Raw genomic sequence first — 27,171 nt, forward strand, 5'->3', positions numbered from 1 at the left:
GTTGATCCAAGTAAGATTTCGGCAATTGTTGATTGGAAACCACCAAGGAATGTATTGAAGTTAGAAGCTTTTTAGGTTTAGCCGGTTATTAGCAACGTTTTGTCAAAGGATTTTTGATGATCGCAACACCTATGACAAGATTATTACAAAAAGACGTTAAGTTTGAATGGTTTGAGAAATGTCAAAAGAGCTTTGAGAAATTGAAACCATTACTGACTGAGGCACCGATTTTACTGACTGAGGCACCGATTTTAGTACAATCTGAATCAGGAAAAGAATTTGTAATTTATTGTGACACTTCATTGAATGGTTTGGGTTGTGTGTTGATGCAAGAGGGCAAAGTGGTAGCTTATGCCTCGAGACAGTTGAAATCACACGAGAAGAATTATCCGACGCACGACTTGGAATTGGCCGCCATCGTTTTTGCTTTGAAAATTTGGCGTCATCATTTGTACAATGAGAAATGCCATATCTTTATTGATCATAAGAGTTTAAAATACCTGATGAATCCAAAAGATCTGAACTTGCGACAATGAAGATGGCTCGAGTTACTGAAGGATTATGAATAAGTGATTGACTGTCATCCCAGAAAGGCGAATGTAGTCGCAGATGCTTTGAGCAGAAAGTCCTTGTTTGCTTTAAGAGCTATGAATACTAGATTGACTTTGTCTAATGATGGTTCAATTTTGGCTGAGTTGAGAGCTAGTGTAATGCCCCATACCCGAGACCGTCGCCGGAGTCGAACACGAGGTGTTAACAGACTTAATTCATTACTTAAATAGCTCAAACAATTTATTTTTAAAATTTCCAGTCAAGCTAGCAATCTGCGTCACAGTCGCTTAAAAATTCATATCTCGTGTTCCAAAACTCAAAATCCAATTCCGTAAATTTTTTCTGAAACTAGACTCATATATATATTTACTAATTTTTTTCTAGAATTTTTGGTCAAGCAAATTAGTACAGATATTAGTTAAAGTCTCCCCTATTTCAGGGTTCGACTGCTCTGACCTATGTATATTACGAATGATATATCTCTCTGTACAGAATTTCAATGACTATAACCTTTATTTCTCTTAAAACTAGACTCAATAATAAATCTGTACATATAATTATGACTTCTAATTATATTTTTACAATTTATGATGAATTTTTAAAGTTAGAACAGGGGATTCAGAAATCACTCTGGCCTTATTTCACAAAAATTCAAATATCTCATAAAATATAATTCATATACGTGTTTTGTTCAATCCATATGAAAATAGACTCATTAAGTTTCAATTTCAAAACTTACTCATCATTTAATTCTATTTCTACTATTTTTAGTGGTTTTTCAAATTTACATCACTGCTGCTGTCAGATTCTGTTTTATGGCAAATTTCACTTTACTAAGGATTTTCATGGACTAAATAGCATTTTAAACATACATAACATCAAATATGACTTAGATTGGCCATTCCAATGGCTAATCATTTACAAACCCTTTTCTTACCAAACCATAGCCATATCATAAGATCAATTACACAAAGTGAGTGTTTTGCCATACATGCCACATTCAAAATACACAAGCCATTTTACCAATTTAAGCCTTCGGATAGTGTGAACGAGTCTTCGACCTATCCCGATTCTCAAGCCGGCTTGTCAAAACTACAATGAAAGAAAAGGAGGGAGTAAGCACAAATGCTTAGTAAGTTTACATGCAAATAGCAAGTAACATAATCACACAATCTCACATAAAACATCATTTGCATAAACAACACCAAGACATTCATGTTTCATTTACATTTAATATCTTTCTACGATTTCATCATACCAAGTTTTCAACCTGAGGGTTTAAGCACATACCTGTCAAATTTTCTCATTTACCACACTTACCAACATGTCACCTTCGTTTTAGGCCTTCTTCTTATTCACTTAAGATTCACCCGTTGAACACATCGGAATATAATTCGAATACGAGGATTTCATGAACGTAAGTGCCATACCTGCAGCTAGACAAACTCAATAGCCTGGGGAACTTATGTAGCCAAGCTACCATGTAACCCACCCATAAGTGAACTCGGACTCAACTCAACGAGCTCGAGCATTCGCATCCATAAGTGAACTCGGACTCAACTCAACGAGTTCGAAACTCAAGTATCCTAGTGACATGTCACTTGTATTCTAGTCTATTCCTAAGGTTCAAACGGGTGTTTTCCTCGATCACACATCTTTTTCGTCTTCCACAGAATATCGAAATCGATACTTCGGTGATAGTTCATACTCATCAAGTAATTCACATAATTACATATTATTCAACAATAACCACAAAGCATAATATTTCATGATAATAATCAACATCATATCATATAAACAACATTAAATTGCTTAAAATGACAATTATGTTACTACATTTACACATGAACTTACCTCGATATAAAATTATTAGCAATTGAGCCTATTCTTCGTAAACTTTATTTTTCCCTCGATCGCGACTTGAATCTCGTTTCTCTTGATCTATAATGCCAAATTAATCTTATTTAATACATACATTCATCAAAACAACATTTAATACGAACTTTAGCAAAATTACATTTTTTCCCCTAAACTTTTGCATAATTACACTTTTACCCCTAGGCTCGGGAATTAAACTTCATCCCTTATTCTTATGTTTTATGACATGCTGATCATTTTTCCCTTCTATGGCAACATCAAATTCACACTCTAACATGTACTTATGACTATTAGGTATTTTTACCGATTAAGCCCTTTTACTCGTTTTCGCTTAAAACCGAGTAGTACAAATTGTCTAACATAATTTAAAACCTCATATTCTATCATAAAACACGAAAATACACAAATTTCACCTATGGGTATTTTTCCAAATATGAACCCTAGGTTGAATTATTGCTAGCATAAGCTTAATCGAGCTACCGAGATTCCAAAAACGTAAAGAACATTAAAAACGGGGCTTGGAATCACTTACTATAGAGCTTGAAAGCTTGAAACAAACCCTAACTATGGAGAACCCTTGAAATTTTGGCCTAATGAAGAAGATGGACAAAAATTGGCTTTTAATTTTGTTTTTAATTCATTTTAATAACTAAATGACCAAAATGCCCTTACTACTAAACTTTCCAAAAATTCCATCCATGTCCAATTTTTGTCCATAGACTTAGAAATTGGTCAAATTTCTATTTAAGACCTCCTCATTAATATTCCAAGATAATTTCATACTAAAAACTCCTAGAATGTAAATTTTGCAAATTATTCGATTTAGTCCCTAATTTCAATTTAAGCACTTTAGGCATAGGATTTCATCACAAAATTTTCACACAATCATGCAATCATATCATAAACACCAAAATAATTATAAAATAATTATTTCTATCTCGAATTTGTGGTCACAAAACCACTATTTCGATTAGAACCTAATTCGGGATATTACAGCTAGACTGGTATTTATTCAGCAAATTTGTAAAGGTCAGAAAAATGATAGTGAATTGCAAGCCAAAAGACCTCAGTGTGAATCGAGTAGTGATAAAAACTTTCAGATTGGTTCAGATGATTGTTTGATGTTACGAGATAGAGTATGTGTATCAAAAAATGATGGACTTATTAAGAAAATTTTACACGAGGCACACAGTGGTTGTTTATGGGTTCATCCAGGTAGTACGAAAATGTATAATGATTTGAAGAAATTGTATTGGTGGTCAGGTATGAAACGAGATATCTTTGAATTTTTCTCAAGATGTTTGATTTGTCAACAAGTAAAAGCCGAACACCAAGTGCCTTCGGGTTTACTTCAGCTAGTGGTGGTACCCGAGTGGAAATGGGATAGAATTATGATGGACTTCGTGACAGGTTTGCCTTTGACTCTGAAAAAGAAAGATGCTGTCTGGGTTGTTGTTGATAGATTGACGAAATCGGCTCATTTTGTTCTAGTACATATTGACTACTCACTTGATAACTTAGCTGAATTGTACATTTTTGAGATTGTGAGATTGCACGGAGTGCCTGTTTCTATTATTTCGGATAGAGATCTGAGGTTTACTTTGAGATTTTGGAAAAATTTGCAAGAGGCTTTGAGCACAGAGTTGAATTTTAGTACAGCGTTTCATCCAAAAGCCGATGGTCAATCCCAAAGAGGAATTTAAGCTCTTGAAGATATGCTCTGATGTTGTGTTCTAGAATTCAAAGGTAGTTGGGAGAAATATCTACCATTAGCAGAATTTGCTTATACCAACAGTTTTCAGTCAAGTATAAAGATGGCACCGTATGAGGCATTGTATGGCTGAAAGTTTTGAACTCCATTGTATTGGATAGAGCTTAGTGAGAGGCAAATTCACGGGGTTAATTTGGTCAGAGAAACAAAAGAAAAAGTAAAGGTAATCTGTGATTGCTTGAAAGCAGCTTTAGATCGACAAAAGTCATATGCATAATTGAAAATAAAAGATATAGAATTTCAGAATGGTGATAAAGTATTTCTAAAAGTATCTCCGTGGAAGAAGATTCTGAGATTTGGCTGTAAAGGCAAGTTAAGTCCACGTTTCATTAGGCCGTTTGAGGTTATTGAAAGAATAGGGATAGTAGCATATCGATTAGCTTTACCGATAGAGTTAGAAAGGATTCATAATGTGTTTCATGTATCGATGTTACGATGATATCATTCTGATCCTTCACATGTGATTTCTCCAACAAAGATTGAGATTCGACCGAATATGACGTATGGTGAAGAACCGATAAAGATTTTAGCTCGGAAAGTTAAACAATTGAGAAATAAAAGTATAGCCCTAGTGAAAGTTTTATGGCAACGACATTGGGTCGAAGAGGCTATGTGGGGACCTGAGGAAGCTAAGAGAAAACAGTACCCAAACCTATTTTCTGGTAAGATTTTCAGGGACGAAAATCCCTACAGGGGGAGAGTTGTAACAGCCCGATTTTGGGTCTAGTCGAAACAGTAGTTTCGGGACCACAAATCTGACATAGAAAGATTTATTTTTCTTATATTTTTATGGTCTACTATTTTATGGAATGATTCTATGAAAATTTCGTTCGAAAATTTTGACATTTGATCACTCAATTTACCAAAAAGGACTAAATTCTAAAAAGTGCAGAACTTGAGTTCTAGAAGCCAGAGGTGTCTAATTGCTATAAAATTTTAAATTAGAGGTCCTTAGATGGTAATTAGACCATCACTTAAGTTGGTCGACAAAAATGGACATGGAGTAAGAGAAATTTTAGTGTTTTAAGAAAAGGGCATTTTGGTCATTTGGTAACTAAATGAATTAAAAAGCAAAAATCAAGCCAAAATCTTGTCCATATTCTTCTCCTATGGCCAAAATTCTCAAGAGAGGACATAGATAGGGTTTGTTCATCTTCCAAGCTCGATTGTAAGTTCGTTCTAGCCCCGTTTTTAATGATTTTCATGTTTTTGAGATCCTTGCAACCTAATCTAGCTTATTCAAGAACTAATTTGAAAGAAAGATGAAGTTAAAAATTTTAACCATGTTAGATATTTGTGTATGTTAATGTCTAATAATATAAAATGCATGTTTGGTGTTAGATAAACAACATTTAGTAGGTGAATTTTGATAAAAATGTCAAAAAGGACGTATTTGTAAAAGTTACAAAAATGAGTAGTAAAACTGTGATTAAATGAAAAATTTGGGCTGGTATGATTATGAAAATGTTTGTCTAGGCTTGGGTTTTGAAGAAATTGAATACATTTCTTTTTACGAGCCTAAGGAATAGATTGTAGAAATGTGAAACATTAGGGGAAAAAATGTAATTTTTCAATAATATGATTTTTGGACTGAATTGAATAATATGAGTATTAAATGAGTTAAATTTTTTATTATAGGTTAAGAAAAATGAGGTTCGAACCTAGATCGGGGAAAAACAAAGTGTTTGACGATTAGGTCAAATTCTACTAATTTTTGTACCGAGGTAAGTTCGTATGTAAATAATGCATTGTTATATTTATGTTTTAAATGCTTTAACATTGTACGAATTGTGTGATTGACTCTTTGGACGTATTCGACAAAGTTTCGACAAGCGAGAGTTCTTGGTTGAGCCTTAGGAATAGAGTAGGATACGAGTGACATGTAACTTGGAACCTATGTGTTTATATGATTCGGGTGCTGGTCTTGTACATTCTACCTATGGCTGGGTATGCCGTCATATGTTGCAGATACCTGACAGGTTGTGTGAGCAGTACTGTATAGCTACGTCCTGACTGACAGCTTGTGTGAGCAGGCCCATGAATAGCTCGAAAACGAGCCTTTATGTATTATGAGATATGAAGTAGCTTTGGCTACATATATGGAACTTGTGTTCAAGATTTTTGAGTATTCGTTAATATCCCGAGTTTTCAATGGGAATGTAAAAGTTGTGAAAGACTATGGTTATGTTGTGAGTTGGTACAGGTATGTACGTAAAACTCATACGTAATGAGCTCGATATATGATGAAACCTTGGTAAGGTGGTGATTGTGTAAGTTATGACTATAGGATTTTAATAACATTTATTCTAATTTTCATCATGTTACTTGTATGTTAAATGTGTTGTTATGATGCATAGGAACTTACTAAGCTTTATAGCTTACTCCCTTCCTTTCCCTTGTCTTATAGTGTCATCAAGCTAGCTCGGGGATCGGAGACCGTCAGAGATCCATTCACACTATCAACAATTATTTTGGTATCAATGATTTCAACATTTTGAGTTATGACATGTATAGTGGACTTGGTCATTTTTTTATGTGTCATAATTGATTTGGCCAAATGCGTTGGCTTATATTGGTTGAAAGTTTATTTTGTATAAGGCCATTTGAAATTGGCTACTATTGGTATAAGTAATTTATATGATGATGCCTTTCATGGATGTGGGATTTTACTTGATTTGAGTTAATAAGTATGTGATGTTTGTGTATGATAGATGGTAGCATGTAAATGATATGTTGATGTCTTGGTTATGGCTGATTAGGTTGTGTGTAAATGCTTGAATTTGTGCTATGTTGTGTTGTGTAGGTGTGTGCATCAAAAGGTAGCAAAATGGCTTGGTAAATAGCCTTATTTTTGTCCGTACAGGTAGGCACACGGACATGTGTCTAGGCCGTGTGTGACACACGGTCTGCCCCATGGGCATGTGTTTAGGCCGTGTATCCCATGCACCCTAATTTTTGTAAAATAAAATACCCAGAATTGAGCACACGGGTAGAGACACGGGCGTGTGTCTCAGTCGTGTGGATGACACGGCATCAGGCACGGGCGTGTCCTAGGCGTGTGAAGTCTACACCTATTTTATGAAAAATCATAACTTTTAAATCGACCACACAGCCTAGCTCACAGAAGTGTGACTTAGCCGTGTGTCTTCAATTTGTTCTTAGGTGACAAACAAAGAGTTACATGGGTTGGGACACGGGCGTGTGACTCCTATTTAGTGAAAAATTTTCTAAGTTTTGTAAAATTTTCTAAAGTTCTCGGTTTAGTCCCAAACCACTTCCAAAGCATGTTGTGGGCCTTGTAGGCTCGTAGTAGGGATATTGTGATTGAATATGGAAGGTTTTAATTTGGATGCAAATTGATGACTCGGAATTGTATGAAAGTTTTTGTGATAAGTCCGGTAATACCTCATACCCTGTTCCAGCGTCGAATTCTAGTAAAGGTGTGTTACACAACTACAGTATATCTATCACTCCCTTTCAAGTTGGTGCGTAGATATAACACATGCCCAACTTGTAGACCAAATTATGATAAGTTCAATGGTTGAATCATTTGCTGAAGACATCAACTAACTGTCTATCGTATGTCACATGGACTAACTTCAAAGCGACACTAATAAAATTTTATTTGGTAAAGTGTTGATTGATATCAATGTGTTTTGTTCAATCATGTTGAATCTGATAATTTTAATTATTTTTTGTAACACAAAAGCTCAAAAACACTCTGAATTATGGCCTAGTATTCTTTCCCTACACTTGATCGAGCAACAACAATTTACTTCTTACTCTTCCAAGTGACTAAGCTTCCTTTCAAAAGGGTACAATACATAGATGTAAATCACATATCATCCAAAGAATCTACCTAATCTACATCTATAAAGGCTTTTATCTGCAGGTGACCATGTGTAGAGAAAAGGAGACCTTTTTCTTGGGGCAAACTTTAGATAGTACAAAATGCAGAAAACAACTTACATGTGAGATTCTAGAGGATTATGCATGATCTAATTCACCAAGATGACTGTATATGCTATGTCTAGTTTAACGTGCAAAAGATAAATTATTCTTCCAACCAATATTTAATATCTCTTCTTATTTGTTGACTCTTCAATCTATGCATACAACTTATGATTACTCTCCATAAGTGATTCTACTGGTTTACATCTCGTTGTACTAGTTTCTATAAAGAGATCCAAAATATACTTCATTTGAGAAATGAAGATACTTTTTTTATATGGAAACTTAAATTCCTAGAAAGTATATCAGCTTTCCAAAATCCTTAATGTCAAAATCATGGGTCTATAGTCTCTTTAGTCGAGCCATTTCTTCTCTGTCCTCATTAGTCAATACAATGTCATCACATATACCATAAGAAGAGTGATCTTATTCTTGTGATGTTTTATGAAGAAGGTATAATCAATATTACTTTGTTGATAGCCAAAATATATCATGCCTTTTCTAAATTTGCCAAACCAGAAGGTATAATCAATATTACTTTGTTGATAACCAAAATATATCATGCCTTTTCTAAATTTGCCAAACCATGCTCCAAGAGACTATTTCAACTTATACAAAGTTTTTTTAATCTTCACATTTCCCTCATGTTTTTTTTTCATTACATCTAGGAAGAATCTTCATGTACACTTCATATATAAGGTTACCATTTAAAAATGCATTCTTACATCAATTTTTTGCAAGTTCCAATCAAGGTTGGCTGCAGAAGATAGCAAAATGTTGATAGTGTTAAACTTAGCAACAAGGGCTAATTGCTCCTAGTATTCCACTTTATAAGTTTTATTGAACCTTTGAGCAACCAATTTGGCTTTGAACCTTTTAATCAAACCATTAGGCTTGTGCTTCATAGCGAAAACTCATTTACATCCAACCAATTTCTTTCCTGGCGATAGAATGACTAGTTCTTAAGTCTTTTTTTTTCTTGAGCCTTCATCTTCTTAATTATGACTTCCTTCCATCTTGGGTTATTTAAAGCTTCTTTCCAATCCTATGAAATAGACAAAGAGGGTAAAGACAAGACAAAGGATCTACAAGAAAGAGATAATGGATTATAGGAAATAAATTTAGACATAGGATGTTTAGTACAAGACTTGACATTGTTACTTTTAGCTATTGGTAAATCTTCAACACTAGTAGAATTAGGGATTATAGATGACTCATAGAGAGAAGATTATCCTTGGAATTGATTAGGATGCATGATGGTTTCTTCTACCTCATTCCTTATTGAATAAGTTGTCAAATCCAACCTATCTAAGTGCCCCGTTGTATCCCTCTGAATCAATTCTTCTTTTTTTTATTAAGATAGTCTTTTCTATTCTCCCATGAAGATGTGATTTGTTTATACTGAAATAAGATTCATAATCTTTTCTATTTTTCTTGGGTCAAATCTGATGTACTTTCAATCCAGTTAGTCACATATATGTATCTATTTTTTGGGAGTTATCCGCTTTGATATCCAAGACAAAGCATCTCCCCATTTGGACTTGATAGATGGCATATTAGTCTTTTAATTAGTTTTCTCATTTCTGATTAGACTAAGGACATGTTTAGGTTCATCTACTAATATAAGTTGTCTTTTTGTATTATGATCCGAGTATGTAATACTGCTTATTATTAGTTAAACTTTAGACAACCAATAAGCAATATTTTCTTCCATTTTTCTTTGAGTGAAAAAATCATGTGAGGAAAATATACAAAGTATTAATTTAATTCAAGAATAATTTTATTAACCAATTTTTTCAAAAAATTACAATTGTAATTAGACGAAAGTACTACGCTTAGGGCACCAGATCCAACAGTCTCCCACTTGCCCTAGTGAAGTAGATGAGTCATGTTTCGCATTATTGTACCCTTCCATATATTTCCCAAAGAGCTTTCTAGCTAGTAAAGCCTTGGCAAAACAAATCCCCAAGGTTTGTTCGCATATGTGATCTTTGACTACATCCACAATTTCGTCAAACACTACCATCTCCCTTATGATACTTTATGTTTTATCCTTACTTGGTTTCTTTATGCTTTAGCTATATTCGCATTGTTACAGCGCCATAGCCTTTCCATACCTCATATTCAACCCTCCATAGTGAAGGTAGCAGTGCAACCCTACTTGACACTTATTCACACTATAGACTGATCTGCCGCAATTTGTTGTAGCAAATTAAACTATTTTTGATACTTAATAAGCTCACAAGAAAGCAAATTAGTTTGGTTTTTGTTTAGTTTTTTTATTTTAATTTATAGTTAATAAAAAGAGAAATTTGACCTATTTATATGACCTTGGGGGTCAAAGTAGGCCTAAAGGTAAACTAACATGTTTGGTAAGTGTACAGGAAACCATTCAGAGACATAAGGATAGGACATTACCGGCAATGTTGCAACACAAAACTTCAATGTTGTAAACTAGTAAATAGAGTACCCAAAAGGAGTAGTCTGCTTTTAGTGTTGTGACATAGTCAGAGGGTGTCGCGACACAACCCTGAAATCAAGCCCTAACTCATAAACTGCCATCAGTGTTGCAACATCAATGTGACATGAAGAATTAATGTGACAAGGTTTTTTTTTTGCATAATGAACTTTAACGCAAAAACGTCAACCAAATTAGGTCAATGATTAGTGCCTGACCCTAAGCCTATAAATAGAAGGCTCTAAACATCTTATGAAAAGTTTTTTATTCAGTTTAATTTTTCAATTAGTTTAGTTTTTACTTAGTTTCAATTTCCCTTTCAGTGTAATTTATATTTTCTGTTAAGTTTTATTTTCTATTTCGTTAATCACTAGGATCGGATTGTAGATCGCCATACTCTTCAACGGATTATTGTTCACGCGCTTCTCATTATAATATCAGGATTTTCTCATCCCTGTTTTTGGTTTATTTATCATGCTTATCTTTCTTATCAATTACTTTGTATGCATTAAATCTATGGGGAACTAATCTGGTAAGGGAGTTTAACGAGTGGATGTGGGATTGATTGACTTCTATGTAGGGTTTCTTAGCGGATTAGCTGGTTAGGATAGGAAGAACTTCAAACCTTAGGCTTGACGACCCTAGGAAGCCATATAAGTGGGAATGAAATCGAAATCTGGTCTGGACTGTGACATCGAGAGATAAGTAGTTCTTGCTAACTCATTAGGTTAGTGCAAGTGTTGGAAAAAATGGGTTTGCAAAACGCAGTGGATAAATAAATTTAGGGAAATCAGAGTTCTAAAATTTTTTCCAAAAACAAGATCTTGGTTGTGATATCTAAAGAATAAGCACTTAATCAAAATTGTACCTTTTCGATTCGTCTAGGATGACCGCTTCGATCGAGTAGTCTTCTTTGCTATCCTTAAGCTCACGTCTGCCAAGTGTGTGCTCGCTTCGAATCAGAAAATTTCTCACAAAAATTACCAATCGAGTAATTTCACGATTTCTCTAAAATTTTTGTCAAGTTGTAAATTAGAAAAATATCTTTAGAAATTTTCTAAAATAATTTCTTCGAAGAATTTTCTCTCTACAACTTTTTCTTGAATTCAAGTGTGTAAAATAATGACCCAAGGCTCTCTTTATATACGAAGAGTTTAGAGAGTTCAACTATGATTAAACTTAATCACTTTAATATTAAATTAATAAACTATTTATTGAATATTATATTAATTTAATATTAAATTTTATTTGTAATAGCCCGATTTTGGATCTAGTCAGAATAGTGGTTTTAGGACCACAAATCCAACATAGAAAAATTTATTTTTATTATATTTTTATGGTCTACGACTTTATAGAATGATCTCGTGAAAATTTTGTTCGAAAATTTTGACGTTTGGGCACTCAATTTAGTCAAAAGGACTAAATTGTAAAAAGTGCAAAAGTTAAATTCTACATGCTAGAGTTGTCTAATTTCTATGAAATTTTAAATTGGAAGTCCTTAAATGGTAATTAGACCATTGGTTAAGTTGTTGGACAAAAATGAACATGGTTAGGTATGTTTCTAAAGTTTTTTCATTAAGGGCATTTTAGTAATTTGGTAAATTAATGAATTAAAAAGCCAAATTAAAAGCCAATTTTTGCTCATCTTCTACCCCATGGCCGAATTTACCAAGAGGAAACCATGGCTAGGGTTTTTCAAGCTTCCAAGCTCGATTGTAAGTTTGTTCTAGCCCCGTTTTTAATGATTTTTATGTTTTTAAAATCCTCATAACATGATCTGTCTATTTCTACCACTAATTTAAGAAATAATCAAGGTTTAAAATGTTACCCATGATAGATATTTGTGTATTTTATGTCTAATGGTAGGAAATGTATGTTTGGTATATGATAAACGACTTTTGCTAAGTGATTTTCGATGAAAATGCCTAAAAGGACCTATTCGTAAAAAGTTGTGAAATGGGTGTTAAAATGTGAATAAAAGAAAATTATGGGCTGCTATAAGCATGTATAAGGTTTGGCTAGGCATAGGTGTTGTAGAAATTGAGTACATTTCATTTTACGAGTCTAGAGACTAAAATGTAAAAAGGTCAAACTTTAGGGGCAAAAATGTAATTTTTCTATAATGTGATTTTGGGTGATTTTGGTAGTATAATGATTAAATAAGTTAAATGTGATATTATAGATCAAGAAAAACGAGGTTCAGAACTAGAATGGGGGAGAAACGAGTATTTGATAGTTAGGTCCTTTTCTTCATTTTTATGTCGAGGTAAGTTCTTATGCATTATTGCATTGTTTTTAATTATGTTTTAAATGCTTTATTATCGTATGGATTGTGAATTACACTTGGACGTATTCGACAAAGCTACGATCCTAGTTGAACCTTAGGAATAGATAGGATACAAATGTCATGACATTATGGTTACTAAGATTACGTGTAAGACCATATCGGGGATATGGCATCAATATGAGGCTTCATGTAAGACTGTATTTGGGATATGACATTGATATGATACTTCGTGTAAGACCATAGTTGGGCTATTGGCATCGATACAAGATTACATGTAAGACCATATCTGGGTTATGGCATTGGTATGGTACTGTGTGTACTAGATTCCCGAGTACCCTTTAGTATTCCAAGTGGTTCAAAGGGTAATTTAACGGGCATGTCAAAGAAGAGAAAGAGCATGTAAGTATTACGAATTAGTATAGGTGTGTACATAAAGTTTATAAGCATTGATTTCATGACATTGTGAGTTCATGGTTTCCATGAGAATGTTCTTATGAAAGCCTTGTGATTATCGGTCTCTACTTGTGATGTACAAAATGCATGGTAAATTCGATTGGCGGTCGTGTAATTGGCTTTCGGGCTAAATTGAGTTATGGTATAACATGATTTATTCAAAAAATTGTGATTTATCGGATATGAAAAAAGGAAAGATTAGCATAATTGCCTATTAAAAATGATTATGGGAAGATATGAGTTTTAAACAATTGAAGGATGCTAAAATATATGCTTGAAATGAGAATACTCCTAATTAATGTGCATGTTATTTATGAGGATTGAAATGATTGGTTGATTGTGGTAATCGGTTATAATGGAGTGATTACGGTTGTTAGGTTAATGTCAAGACATGTTAAATTATGATTGCAAATTGATAGAGCAAACAATGTGACTGAATAAGTTATAACTGTGAGTTTTATTGCAATTTATATTTTCTTGTGTTATATTATTGGACTTGGTAAATGATTGGTAAGAGTTGCTTATTATTTTCATACGGACTTACTAAGCTATATAGCTTACCCCCTTTCTTTCCCATGTTTTATAGTGCCGTCAAGCTAGCTCGGGTTGGGGATAGCCAGAGATCCTATCACAATATCAAGCCATCATTTTGGGTATTGATGAATTCAAGTACTTTGAGTTTATGACATGTATAGGGACTTGGTCATTTTTTTATATGCGTCATATGATTTTAGCCAATATAATGGCTTGTAATCGTCAAAGGCTTGTTTTGCTATTTGGCCATGAAGTTGGCTTATATTGGCAACATGGTTGTAAGCCTAAGTATATTCATATATGTGTCAATGTCTATGGTGATATGATCATGATATGCTTGGTGAATCTGAAATATTTGGAAATGTGATTTATGGCATGATTGTGTAATGTTTGGAATTGTGACCTATAGATGAGATGAGGAATTTGAGTATAATTTGGTAACTAGATAGTAATTGAATGAAGTCTAATGAATGTGAGATTTGTATGTTTGATTTAGGGCTTAATAAATGTAGTGAATATGTTAGATAAAAATATAAATTTGATATGTTTTAACCATGAATGTGGATGTTTTGGTTGCCTAAGTATGTATTGTTTTGTGCCTTTGAATTAGGGTAAGTGTATGTGTGAATAAGGCTGGCAAATGACTTGGTAAATAGCCTTATTATTGTCCACACGTGTAACAGCCCGGTTTAGACCCTAATCGGAATAATGGTTTCGGGACCTCAAATTCGAGTTAGAAAAATAAGTTTATATTATTTTCTATGCCTATTATATGTGAATTTATGTCTGTGAAAATTTTATCGTTTGTGTGCTCGATTTGATAAAAGAACCTAATCACATAAAATGTAAAAGTTGCATGCTATATGTTAAAAGTGCCTATTTGCTATGTCTTTTTAATTAAGAGGTTGTTATGTTGTTAACATGCCATTTACATGGTAAGTGGACTAAAATGGTCTGAAAAGTGTCAGAAAAGCTTTGATCAATTGAAAGCCCTATTAACAGAAGCTCCGGTGTTAGTACAACCAGAATTGGGTAAAGAATTTGTGATCTATAGTGATACATCGCTGAATGCTCTGGGTTGCGTTTTGATGCAGGAAGGCAAAGTCATAGCTTATGCCTCGAGACAGTAAATCCACATGAAAAGAATTATCCGACCCATGATCTTGAGCTGGCTGCAATTGTATTCGCATTGAAAATTTGGTGCCACTATCTGTTTGGTGAGAAATGTCGCGTTTATTCCGATCACAAAAGCTTAAAATATCTGATGAATCAGAAATATTTGAATCTGTGACAGAGAAGATGGCTAGAACTACTAAAACACTACGAGCTTATTATTGATTATCATCCGGGAAAAGAAAATGTTGTTGCTAATGCTTTGAGTTAGAAATCATTATTTGCATTACTTGCTATGAATACTCATTTGGTTCTGTTTGATGATGGTTCGGTTTTAGCCGAATTGAAAGCGAGACCATTATTTTTACAACATATTATTGATGCTCAGAAAGTTGATAATGAGATTATAGCAAGACAAGCTCAGTGTGAATTGAATTTTGATTCAGAATTTAGAGTTGATGATAATGATTGTTTGAAATTCTGAGATCGAATGTGTGTTCCAAGAAATTCAGAGTTGATTCAGATGATTTTGAATGAAACTCACAACAGTCGTTTATCTGTACATCCGGGTAGTACTAAAATGCATAATGATTTGAAACAACATTCTGGTGGTTTGGAATGAAAAGAGATATCTCCAACTTTGTTTCGAAAGTTTGATCTGTCAGCAAGTTAAAGCTGAACATCAGGTGCCATCTGGTTTGTTACAGCCAATTATGATTCCAGAGTAGAAATGGGATAGAGTGACAATGGATTTTGTTTCGGGTTTTCCCCTATCTCCGAGAAAGAAAGATGCAATCTGGGTTGTAGTTGATCGATTGATAAAATTAACTCATTTTATTCTGGTACGATCCGATTACTCGCTTAATAAATTAGCTGAGTTATATATTTCTGATATTGTGAGATTGCACGGGGTGCCATTATCTATTATGTTAGATAGAGATCTGAGATTCACTTCAAGGTTTTGGAAGAAATTACAAGAGACATTAGGTACGGAATTACATTTCAATATTGCTTTTCATCGCAGTCAAATGGTCAATCTTAGCGGATTATTCGGACACTCGAAGGTATGTTAAGATGTTGCATTCTTTGTTTGAAGGTACGTGGTAACAATAATTGCCATTGATTGAGTTCGCCTATAATAACAGTTTTCAATCGAGCATTAAAATGGCACCGTACAAAGTCTTATATGGTAGAAAATGTCGTACATCTTTGTATTGGTCAGAGCTTAGTGAGAATAAGATTCACGGAGTTGACTTGATAAAAGAAACTGAACAGAAAGTAAAAGTGATCCGAGATAGTTTGAAAACAGCTTCCGATCGTCAGAACTCTTATGCAGATATGAAACGAAAAGATAATGAATTTGATATTGGCGACAAAGTGTTTTTGAAAGTATCTCCGTGGAAGAAAGTACTCCGATTTGGTAGAAAAGGAAAATTGAGTTCGAGGTTTATCGGGCCTATGAAATATCGAGCGATCGGACCGATTGCATATAGATTATCGTTGCCACCAGAATTAGAAAAGATTCATAATTTGTTTCACGTATCGATGATTTGATGATACCGATCTGATCATTCGCATGTAATTTCTCCGTCTGAGACTGAAATTTAGTCTGATATGACCTATGATGAAGACCGATCCGTATCTTAGCTCGTAAGGTTCAAGAACTACGAAATAAGAAAATTTTGTTAGTAAAAGTGATCTGGCATCGACACGGTATTGAAGAGGCTACATGGGAGCCCAGAGATGCTATGAGACAACAAAATTTGAATTTGTTCAACGATAAGATTTTTGGGGATGAAAATCCCTAAGAGGGAGAGTTGTAATAGCCCAGTTTAGACCTTAGTTAGAATAGTGGTTTCGGGACCACAAATTCGAGTCAAAAAAATATTTTTATATTATTTTCCGTGCCTATTATATGTGAATTTATGTTTGTGAAAATTTCGTGTGAAAATTTTAGCGTTTGTGTGCTCGATTTGTTAAAAGAACCTAATCCCATAAAATGTAAAAGTTGCATGCTATATGTTAAAAGTGCCTATTTGCTATGTCTTTTTAATTAAGAGGTCCGTATGTTGTGAATATGTCATTTACATGGTAAGTGGACTAAAATGGCCTTATATGTTAATGTTTTTATATGTTATTAATCAAGGGAAAAATTGGTATTTAGTAATTTAAGTTATATTAATAAAACAAAACATGAAAATAGGCCAATATGTTTGTATATGCCAAAAATTGGAGAACAAAAGAAAAGAAAAGAGTCTTTAGGGTTCGGCACTTGTGATTGTTGATTAAGGTATGTATTTTGCTTGGTTTTTGATAATTTCTACGTTTTTGTGATCGTTGCTTAGTAATCTATCAAGCCCATGTCTCAATTTTTGAAATTTTTGATGATTTTGAGTTGAGCCATTGATGAAACTATGAGTTTTATGAAGTTTGATAATAGTTTATGGAAGTTTGATGTTGGGTTAATACATTGTCTTTGAATTTTTGATGAACTTGAGTGGGCTAAATTGTAAAAATGAGATTTTGAGGGACTAAAATGTGAAATAAATGAAACATATGGGCTTATATGAATACCATGTATATTCGGCTAAGCAAGTGTGTATGGAAATTTGGTGTATTTTGTGATTTTGTGAATTAAGGATTAAAATGTAAAAATGTGAAAATGCGAGGGATAATTTGTAAAATGCCCTAAATGTGTATATATGGATTGATTTGAATGAATGTGTGATTGAATAAGTCAAATTTGAATGTGTTTAGATCAAGAACCAAAGAAAACGAAATTAGATCGGGGAAAGTCGAAAGTCGTCAAGTAGTTGATTTCGTTCTTTCGAATCTGTACGAGGTAAGTCAATATACAAATAAATGTGTTTTGAATTGAATAATTATTGTTATATGCTCTTGAATAATGATGAATGATTATATGAGTTGAGTATGACATATCTGAGAAAGTATCGACAAAGTTTTGGCGTTTGAAAAGTCTCGTACGAACCATAGGAATAGTTAGGATTTATCTCATGACATAGGATCCAATATGTTTTTTCGTGTAAGACCACGTCTGGGATGTTGGCATCGACTTATGATTTATGTGTAAGACCATGTTTGGGACATCGGCATCGTATTTGATTTCCTGTAAGACCCTGTTTGGGACAGTGGCATCGATATTTGATTACAGGTAAGACCACATCTAGGATGTTGGCATTGTACGAGCTTTTCGAGCTATCCAAGTATCCTTATTGATTTTGAATGGTTCAAAGGGCATTCCGAGAAAATGAATGACTATGTGAACATGTATCCGATTCAGGTATGTTTGAAATGTATATTAAGATTTAGATTGAAAGGTAAGCATATGTATATATGTGTGAACATATGAATTATGTTTGTATTATGTGGAAATGTGTTGTATATATGAGAAAATGGTTATGAGTATTTGAGCTAAATGAAAAATATGAACTTGACATTGAGTTATGCCATGATTCATACAAATGACTTGTTTATAGTTGTGATTTGTGATAAGCTTATTTGTATATGGCTTACTAAGCTTTTGAAAGCTTACTTTGTGTGTGTTTGCATTGTTTTATAGATATCGAAGTTACTGGGAGCTCTGGGATCGTCGAGGATTATCACCACACTATCGAACTCTATTTTGGTACCTTTTGAAAATGTATATATTGAAGTATGGTGTGTATAGGCTAGAAGTTTATGAATATGTTTGGTAATGTGTAAATTTAGCCATGTTATTTGGCTTGGTTTTGGTTGTGTATATGAATGAGTTTTTGGTATGAATTATGTGATTCAATAATGTCTATGTGATGTGTTATGGATGACCAAAAGAGTTAGTCAACTTGGTAAGTTTTTGATATGTGCCTATTTTGGAATTTGGTTAGATTTTGGCATAAGAATGAATGAAATGAAATGAGGTTAGGAAACAAATGTTTAGATATGATTTTGTCTTATGATTTGGCATAATTTGGTGTGGTTATTAAACATAAGATTGGTTGATAATGATATGGTATGATTGTTGTATGTTTTGGTTGTGAATTGGTTGAAAATTTGATAAGCAATTGATGCCTATTTGTTAATTGTAGAGAGGACCCTTAAAGAGTGGCATTATGGCCTTGTAAATGGCCAATTTTTGCCCACACGGGCAGGGACATAGGCGTGTGTCTTAGCCGTGTTGATCGAGGGCCATTTTGAAATGAGCCTGAGTAGACAACACGGTCGCACACAAGGGCGTGTGCTAGGCCGTCTGGCGAAGTCAGTTTCAAGCACGGGCTAGACACACAAGTGTGTGACTAGCCGTGTGACCCAATCAGTAACGTCCCTAATTTTCACACGGTCTGGCACACAAGCGTGTCTTGTGGCCGTGTGGACAAGTCAGTATGTATGCCCTATTTTGCCACGACCTAGACACACGGGCGTGTCTAATGCCGTGTGAAGCACATGTCCTGCTCATACGGGCGTCTGACCTTATAACTTTGAAAATTTTTTAAGACTTGAAAAATTTTGTATGTACTCGATTTAGTCCCGACCTCTTTCTAAAGCATGTTTAAGGACTCGTTGACCTATATAAGGGACTTTGTAATGATGTGTGACTATGATACTATAATGTTTGTGAAATGAATGCAAAATGTTTCGTTATATCCGGTAATGCCTTTTAACCCTAGTCCGGCGACGGATACGGGTTAGGGGTGTTACAACACAGGTAGACACACAAGCGTGTCTCTAGCAGTGTGTGACACACGGTCAGCCTCATGGGCGTGTGATCCGACCGTGTGTCCCTTGCACCTAAATTATTGTAAAACAGAATACTTAGTATCAAGCACACGGGTATGAAACACGGCCATGTGTCTCAACCGTGTGAAGGACATCGCCTCGAGACACGGGGGTGTTCCATGACTGTATGACTTCAATTTGCTCTTGGGTGACAAATAGAGAGTTACACGGGTTAGGGACATAGGCGTGTATGACCACACGGCCTGCACACATGGGCGTGTCCCAAAGCCACACGGGTGTGTGCCCCTGTTTAGTGAAAAATTTTGTAAGTGTTGTAAAATTTTCTAAAGTTCTCGGTTTAGTCCCGAACCACTTCCAATGTATGTTTGGGCCTCGTAGGCTTGTTTTAGGGATGATATGAATGTATATGAAAATTTTTAAATTTGGATGGAAATTTATGTCTCGGTTTTGTATGATTGCTTGTGTATAAGTCTGGTAATGCCTCGTACCCTATTCCGACATTGGATACGGGTAAGGGGTGTTACATTATTAAAATAATAGAATGTTTATCTTTATCTTTATCTTAATTAAATTTCATATTAAGATAATCACTTTAGTATTAAATTAATAAAATACTGTTAAGATAAGTGTTAAGTTAAATTTAATATTAAACTATTCAAATAATATTATTTTTTGAATAGTTAATCTGAAATCAAATTCTCTAGTAGAGTCCTAATAGGAGTCTAACTCTTCCACTGTTCAACCACCGAAGACCAACTGCAACTGGCCACTAAGAGGACGTCGTCGTAGCTGCCGACACAGTTGTGTCCATTGGTGCAAGTGCGACACCCTTACGACACCCCAAACTGGTGATGCAAGGCCCTTCTAGGTTGGTGACTAGTTGATTGGATAGAACCTAAAATAAGATTTAATTATGAACACTGAAACGAGTTAGTCTTCTATCGTTAAAATTGATAGAATCTATAATCTGTTTCCATAGAAGTTTTTACTATTTTTATATAGAATAGTTTTTCTCATCACCTTATGGTTAACCGTAATATAGTTTAATTAAATTACTAACTAGACCCATTAGCACAGAAATTAATATTAGTTTAATCTTTCATACTTATGGTATGATTCTCAGAATACTTCCATACTTCATTGTAAAATTATATTATAGCCTGACCCGTATACTTGTGGCACCACCTTAATTCCTATCTTTAGTAGCAGTATTCTCACTTCTGCCATTGGTACGTCTACAGGAGGTCAAGTTGTTGGGGCCATTTTCGGGGAGGCAACACCACTAAATTAATTTTAATTTTTGCACATAATAGGATTGTTAGGAAGTTTTTAAATTACAGATACAATTGTCTTTTTCTTTTTCTTTTTATTCGTTTAATTTCCTAACCTTTTCTTTTACTTTGTGGATTTTAGTGTATGACTCACAGTAAGGGCACACCTATATAGCCAGCCACTGATCTAGCAAGACTAATACGTAGAAATCATCGACAGCAACAACAACAGTAGGTGCAAAATAACCCGTCTACTGTGGTTGATCCACCACGCGATAATCCTCTTTTCGACGATCCTAACTTTCCAGATCTACCACCACCACCACCACAACAATTACCAATAGAGCCACCAATGTGTAACTGGCCAATTTGGGCCTAGTCAGAACAGTCGTTTCGGGACCACAAATCCAAGGTCGGAGAAATTATTTTAATATTATTTTATGTGTTATAGCATGATTATATAAGTGTTTGAAATTTTTGGTGAATTAATTTCAGGATTGCATGCTTAATTTTGAAAAATGACTAAATCGCATAAAGTGCGACAATTTTGTTCTACTAGCTAAAGGTGTCAAAAAGCTATGGAACATTAAGGTAGAGGTCCTTATTGAGTAAATAGACCAATAAAATATTAGTGGTTGGACATGAAGCCTTAATTCAAGGAATGGTTAAATGTTAGGTGACTTAATTGATAATAAAATAATAAACCTAAAGGACTAGCTATCATATTTTTCATTCTTTCTCTTCACCACCAAAAATTACAGCAAAAAGGGGGGCTTTGAAGCTTGAAAATTTCAGCCACTTGGTTTCTTTACAATTAAGTGATTTTGATGGTCTTTCTTGATGATTTTTGTTTTTTTGGGACCCTTGTAGTATAAGCTAACTAATAGGGGGACTATTTTGCAAAATGGTTGAGAGTCTAGGGTGTTTCCATTTGAGTATTCATTTGTTTGCTGAAATTTTTATGGAAGAAAATGAATTATGGTTGTTAAATAAACAACTTTTGTGAAGTGGCTTTCATGAAAAACCGCTAAATGGGGTCATTTTGTAAAAGTTATAAAATAGGTGGTAAATGTGTGAAATAATTGAAATTATGAGATGCTATAGGCTTAAAGTAGATTCGGCTAGGCTTGGTTAATGAGGAAATTCAATGAAAATCATTTTACGAGCCTAGGGACTAAATTGTGAAAAAAATGTGTAAGAGTTTAAGGGCAAAACAGTCATTTTGCCAAAGTAGGAATTTTGGAATATCTTATTTTATGTAATGATTAAATAAATAAATATTGACATTATAGATCAAGAAATACAGAATCTAGACCTAGACCGAAGGGAAACCAAGCTAGTGGACTAAATCAAACTAGTCGCCCATATTTTGTATACTGAGGTAAGTTGCACGTAAATATCACAATTCTGTTGTTATTATGCATTGGATAATTAATATTGCATGGAATGTTCAATTTTTTTGTTATGAATATGCATGATGAGAATTGATGTGGTAAAATTCCCGGTTGAACCGTAGGAATAGATCGGATATCCATGCCATGATACTAGGGTTTTATGTGAACCAGTGTAAGACCATGTCTGGGACATGGCATCAGCTTCGATATGTGAGCCAGTGTAAGACCATGTTTGGAACATGGCATCGGTATTGTTTTATGAGCTAGTGTAAGACCATGTTTGGAACATGGCCTCGACATTTCTAGGACATGGCATCGGCACCGATATAAGAGAGCCAGTGTAAGACCTTGTCTGGGACATGGCATCGGCATCTTACCCTTTTGTATGAGGCTTATCGGGTATCCTTTATTATTCCAACTAGTTTAACGGGTGATTTAAAGATTATGTCACTATTGAGAAAAGTTATAATTATATTGCAAGTGATACAGGTACCTACACGAAACCTATGAGAATGAGCTCAGGTTGTGTATATGAGTAGTAAGGACGAAAATAAGTAAGTTAGGTCTATGGTCATTCGAGAATCTTGTGCTAGTGTATAATATGTTATGAGTATGATATTACTTGGTAAAGTGTTGTTAATTATTTACATGTAACTTACTAAACTTTATGCTTACTCCCTCTCTTTTCCATTTTCTTATAGTATCGCCAAGCTAGCTCGGGGATCAAAGGACGTTGGAGGCTCAATCATACTATCAATCAGAATAATTGGGTATAGTTAGATTTATCATTTTGAGTATGGCATGTATAGGGACTTGGTCTTTTTGTTACGTGTCATGTTGGTTTAGCCATAAATGTTGGCTCATATTGATGTGATATTCTTTTTGTATAGGCCATTGAGGTTTGTTATTATTGATTATTGCTAAATTTATTTGATGAGAATTTTCATGGATGCGGTTGTTGTATGGTTTGTGTTGATAAGTAGGAGATGTTGTATGTGATAGAAAATAGCTTGGAAATGATGTGTGGATGCCTTGGTATTGGCTGATATGGTCATGTGTCTATGTGGTATTGGTATTTTTTAATGTTTTGTAGGTTGGTGTAAGTAAGGGTTATGAAAAGGCTTAGTAAATAGCCTTGTTTTTGTCTACATGGGTAGACACACGGACGTGTGTCTAGACCGTGTGTGAAACAGATTTGCCCCATGGGTGTGTGGTCCGGCTGTGTGTCCCCTATACCTTAATTTTTTAAATAGAATGCCTAGTAGTAACCACCGGACAAAGACACGGTCGTGTGTCTCAACCGTGTAGAGGACATGGCAATAGCACACGAGCGTGTGCCCAGGCCGTGTGAGGTCTGCACTTGATTTTGGAATTTAATTCGCCACACGACCTAAGGACACGGGCGTGTGCCTTGGCCGTGTGACCTTATTTGGTTGATGATGTCATAGTCAGAGAGTTAGACGGGCTGAGGACACGGGCGTGTGACTCTCCAAAACCTGAAAATTTTTTAAGTGTTGTAAAAGTTCGAGAAGTTCCCGGTTTAGTCCTAAATATTTTTTGGTGCATGTTTAGGGCCTCGTAGGCCCGTATAAGGGATGTTAACTATATGTTTGAATGACCTTACTTGGAACGAAATTTTATGGTCTGGTTTTCGTGCGTTTGATTGCGTTCAAGTACAGTAATGCCTCGTACCCTATTCTGGCGTTGAGTACGGGTAAGGGGTGTTACATAATGGCTCAAGAATAATGCACTCTGAGAGACTATGCTCTACCAACTCTTGATGCAGTACAAGGGAGTATCACAAGGCCAACTATTACAACCAATAATTTTGAAATAGAACTGGCCATGATCCAGATGATTCAAAATAACCTATAGTTTAAAGGAACTATGATGGAGGACTCAAATCAGCACTTAAAACGGTTTCTCCAACTTTGTGTTACTTTTAAATTTAATAGGGTCACCGATGACGCTATTTATTTTTGACTATTCCCCTTCTCCTAAATAGATAACGCCTTCTAATGGTTAGGTTCGTAGGCACCAGGATCTATCACGACATATAATGAACTTGCAAAAAATTTCTTGTACAAGTTCTTTCCTATTAGTAAGAAAGTAAAATTGAGGAGAGAGATCCCAACGTTTGAACAAATGGAAGGAGAGAATTTTTACAAAGCTTGGGAGTGAATTAAGTTGTTGTTTCAAAGATGCCCTCACCATGGTCTACCTGAATGGTTGAGGTTAAAAATGTTCTATAACAGGTTGGATGCACTTAAGGTTAGGGCTAGATGGAGCCATAGGAGGAGCCTTAATGAACCATATTTACAAGGATGTCTATCAGTTGATCAAGAATATGGCGATGTACTCCTACTAATGGCCAAATGAGTGATTCACTTATGGCCTGAAACCATCCACAACAAAAGTTGTTCACGAGGAAGGTAAGTACCAACAAATTTTGGACAAGCTTTATCAATTGGAGTGAACATCCAATAGGCCCCTGATGCACAAAAATAATAAACCAATTGGTAGCACCCTGAGAACTCAACCAAGAACGTAAATTACATCGAGAATAGTAGTGGAAATCCCTATTTGAATACTTATAATCCTGGTTGGAGAGACTACCCAAATCTGAGATGGGGTGATAATCAAGGAGGAGGTAACAATTCTAGCCCAAATAAACAAAACAATACTTACCAACCTCTTTGTTTACAAAAACCTTAGGAAAAGGCCAACCCCTATGACCATATTTTATGTGGTAAAGACAAGATTGAATTGAGGGAGAAATGCAATAGATGTGGACAGATGTTAAACAAGTGTAGTTTGAGTGCACTCAAACGCAAACCTCATTGACTAAGCTCGAAGATTAGATGAGCCAATTGATGAGCATGATAGGAGACATAAAAAGGCATATTAGCATAGAAATCTTGAGCAACACTAAGAATAACCCTCGAAGAGAAGGAATGAGCAAGTGAAGGCAATATCCCTCCTTCAAGGTGAAGTATTGAGTAACCCGAATAACCCTACTCAAGAGGAGGATAAAGGGCATGCTAGTGATCTTCAAGTGGAGACCCATTAAGGAGATGATAATGAAACAAATTCAGCAAAGGGGCCTAGCTGACAGCTGAGTCAAGAGCTAAGTAGAATAAAGAACCTATCCTCACAAATATACCATTCCTCTCACGGTTAGAGGACAAACAAAAAGGGGATGAAGTAGAGTTTGTAAGTTTTCTAAACTTATTTAAATCGCTTAATGATAATTTGTCTCTCATCAAATTAATAGAAAAAGTTCCTAAATGAAAAATACCTAAAAGAAATAATGGCTAGGCATATAAAAATTAAACAGGGAGATCAAATTAACCTAGACACATCCTGTGCTGCAATTATCACCAAATAGATACCCCCAAAATTAAAAAACTTGGGGAGTTTTACAATTCCAATAGAGATAGGGGATATACATTTTAGCAAGACTCTATGTGGCCTAGGATTCAGTATAAACTTAATCCCTTATCAATATATAAGAAACTTAGGTTAGCAGAGCTCAAGAATACACACATCACACTACAGTTAACTGGCAGATCTTCAGTACAACCGAAAGGGGAGCTTGAAGATGTGTTGGTTAAGGTGCGCAATTTATCATCTCGGTAGGTTTTGTAATCTTAGATTTTGAGGAAGGTTATAAGATCCTTATTCAGCTAGGGAGACCCTTTTTAGCTACATTTAGGTCCACCACTGACTTAGAAAAGAATGAACTAATTATGAAAATCAATGGTGAGATTGAAACTTTCAAATATGGTCACCTAGAAAATGAGGGTACTAAGAAAAGTTTAGGGAATACATATGAAATATCTGTGAATTTCCCTACGACCAGGAAGGGTGTATTCTATAATTGATGTAGTCGAAAAAGTAAATTCAGAGAGCAGGACAAGGTGGAGTGGCACAACGGACGTTGGACCAATACAGACAAACAACCATCAAACGAAGTGTCCATGTACAGACTGACTGAGCTGACGAATGAATCCAATAGTCATACGTGACAATAGAAATTATACTAATTTTTTTGTAATTTATTGTAAATTTAATATTTGATACATTTAAATAGGAATAGGAATTAATTACATAGATTAAGATTCAATTTAATTGATATAATTTATTCAATGAGTAAAGAGGAACCCGAATAGCTTGAAATTAAGATATTAGGCTAAAAATCGGGTCAGTGTCGCAACACCGAACTCCCGTGTCACAACACCGAACACAAACTTGAAAAATCAAGCAACTTAGCTCGATGTCGCGACACAGAACCTCTGTGTCGTGACACCACAAAAAATAGCCTTATAGTTTCAAAATTCAAGATGTGTTAGGACATTGAACCTCGATGTCGCGACATCGGGACACTGCCAGACGTGTCGCAACATGGAGCCCTTGTGTTGCGACATCGCTGCAAAAAAAACTTACAAGTTCGACCCAACCTGCTAAGCAACTCGGTGGTCAACTCCTACTTTTACCCATTTTTAACCTACATCAACACTTCAATTTTGTTGTGACCATCGATACGCCTTATGGTGCGATAGAAAATTATTTCGACGATCCTCAGCCATGGATCCATGTACGAGGAATGAAATGAGTTGAAATAAGGTTGAAGATGTACCTTCTTAACTGGAAAAATGATGAAAGGATGCTACTAATTCGATGTCAATTCCAAGCCACAACAAAAATGTCTCAGCCTCTTCGTAGTCCACCCGGTATTAAAATGAATGGTAAAAACTCTCCTGGAAATTTTTCAT

At 34.9% G+C, this 27,171-nt stretch overlaps 1 non-coding gene across 1 annotated transcript; it reads right to left on the reverse strand.

Annotated features, from left to right (window-relative positions):
• Positions 1–24,508: 24,508 nt before the first annotated feature.
• LOC121213315 (small nucleolar RNA R71) lies at positions 24,509–24,615 on the reverse strand. The gene has a single exon (XR_005908698.1). It is a non-coding gene; the product is annotated as a small nucleolar RNA R71 (small nucleolar RNA).
• Between the last annotated feature and the right edge of the window lie 2,556 nt (positions 24,616–27,171).

Source organism: Gossypium hirsutum, chromosome A13 (genome assembly GCF_007990345.1).
Source record: "Gossypium hirsutum isolate 1008001.06 chromosome A13, Gossypium_hirsutum_v2.1, whole genome shotgun sequence".
NCBI classification, from domain to species: domain Eukaryota; kingdom Viridiplantae; phylum Streptophyta; class Magnoliopsida; order Malvales; family Malvaceae; genus Gossypium; species Gossypium hirsutum.